Genomic DNA, 2,643 nt, shown 5'->3' on the forward strand with positions numbered 1-2,643 from the left:
CAGGAAAAAGTTGGAAAATGACTACTCTTTGAACATTGTCAATGCGGACCGCATTGCCATTTTGTATGGCCGCAAAAACCTCAGTGCGGGGGCAAGAAATCAATGCGGACCGCACTGATGAATGAGCAAAAGTGGAGGTTCTCTGAAGTTTATTGATCGCTGCCGACTTGACACTACACTATGGTAGGAAGAGCGGGTCGCAATAGCTTTTACCCGAATAGTGGTCCAGGATCGAATTTCCACAGGGAGTTAGTCGTGGAGTTGTATTTTCTGTCTAGCCTAGAGTTGCGGTTGTGCTTCTAATGTCACTTCAAACATTTTTTGAGTTTTTGTATTTATAACTACTATTATAAAACTACGGATTAAAGCTAGATTATGCTAGGAGAATATTGCTAAGTTGTAATTAATGGGAGGGAGAGCACTAGGGTTGTAGCGTTACCTAGGTGGCTACTTGACAGGTAGATGTTGCTAAGGATAGATTGACATATTTGGGGATTATTCTATAACCGTTGCACAATTGCACCCACTCTCAAACCTCTCGGTAGAGAGAGTGATTTTGCCCAATTGACTCTCTCGAGACCAAATGGGTAGGCCAATGAGACCAAGCAACTAGGGTTCAAGTAAGGTGATTACTCTCTCGAGATAACCCGTTAATTGGGAATACCATTACTCATGGGTCCATCCCAATTCCTTGTTGGGTCAATTTTGGGGTCATAGACTCTCTTTCTCAAGAAGAGTTAAACCCGCTAAGTTTGAATCAGTGTTTGCAACCACTAATTCTTGAATGAAAACATAAAATCAACCCAAATAGCAAACACCCAATATCAATCTAAACCTAGATGGCAACACCCATCAACTACCCACACTAGGGTTGAGCCACAACCTTAGCTAGTGAGTTTAGCTACACATAATTAAAGAAGAAACTGAAGAAATAGATGAAGAACTAAACATATTAATTAATTACTAAGAAGAAACTACAATAATCTATTGTTAATGAAAAGCAATATATGCCAAAAAATGGCTACAACACCAAGCGCAACTTTTTTTTGTCGTTCTCCGATCTGACCGTCACTAAAAAAATAATAAAAGATTCTATTTATACTAGGCTGAAAAAACTGGACAAAAATACCCCTGTGGGGTTAGTACGAGCCGCACAAAATGAACCGCGGCCGCATTGGCAATTGGCGCGGTCCGCGCAGACGTGACCGCGGACCGCGTGATCAAATGTGCCCTTATGAATGCGGCCGCACAAAGCAGAAGTGCGGCCGCGAAGCTTTACCGCAGACCGCGCATGTCCTACTGCAACCGCGTGACTTTAAGCTCGAACATGCTATGTCTCTGAACCTCCTAGTGCGGCCGCAATCATTGTTATGCGGTCCGCACTAGGCCCCTTTTTCTTCACTTCTCTTGGTCTTTGATACTTGAGCAAGTTTCACTCCTTTTTTAGCCGATCTTTGACATTTTCGCCACTTTGTCGATCAAACCTGCAATCAAGCACAACTTGTGAGCATTTTGGGACTATTTTAGTATCAATTTATACTCAAATCATAGGCAAGTAGGGGCATAAATACATTAAAATCCTAACTTATCAACTCCCCCAAACATAAACCTTTGGTTGTCCTCAAGCTAACAAAATAAGACCCACCCCTTAAAGGAACTTCCAAGTAATTCCAGCTATCCTAAAATAGCCTCAACAAGCATCAATTGAAACTAACAATTGCCCTCAATATGAATGCATCATTAACACATTTAAAACTTTGAAAATATGGATCAAGTGTGACACAGGAGCATCAAGAGTTGACACATTTCATCAAAGAGCTTTTTTTTCACTTACATTGGTCATTGTGGAACCCAAAATCTCACATCCTCAACTCTCCCTAAGCAAACCTCACCTTTTAAATATTGACACATAAATCGAGGCTAATGAAATTTCACTCTTCTCTCTCAAAAAGGAAGGTCACAAGTCTGGCTCTAAGTACCATATGTTTGCCCCTTATGTAAGTATTCACTAATGTATGCTCCCTTCAACTTGAGATCAAATAGGGCTTTTGTGGAGTCATTGTGAAGGCTTTTAGGTAAGGGTAGGACATATTTTTATTCAAGTGGGTTCAATCTTCCCTTAAGCACTTCTTTTGATTCATTTTGGCGCAACTTTCTTGACTCTTTTTGAGGATTTCACTTCTTCACAAGGGTTAGAGAAACACATTGTCACTCTTTCTTATACAATTCAAAACATTTCTCCTTTTTTCTACTTTCTCCACACCTTTTTCACTTTTGTTTTCCTTGAATCCCTTTTTATTCTTGTTCACATGGGACTTTCTTTTTGTCCTTTTTCTTTTCTTGCTTTTTCATTGCCTTCTTTTCTTTCTTTTGTACCTTACTGCTTTGCTTCCTTTCTTGTCTCTCCCCCCAAACTTAGATTTTTGCCATTACTCGAGGGAAGATTTTGGGTGCCAAGAGAGGGTAATCGTTTAGAACGGGTATAGGCTTGTAGCGTTGTAGCGTTGGTTCTTTAAAGAAAAAGGATTAAGGCTCAAAAGGGTTAATTAGGGATTATTTCATTGGAAGGCTATGAAATTGTTCAACTTAGCATTTGGATGAAGGAGAGCCTATTATCATTTCTCAAGTCAAATTTCACCTAGG

The sequence above is a fragment of the Nicotiana tabacum genome, chromosome 10 (assembly GCF_000715075.1).
Source record: "Nicotiana tabacum cultivar K326 chromosome 10, ASM71507v2, whole genome shotgun sequence".
Taxonomy (NCBI): domain Eukaryota; kingdom Viridiplantae; phylum Streptophyta; class Magnoliopsida; order Solanales; family Solanaceae; genus Nicotiana; species Nicotiana tabacum.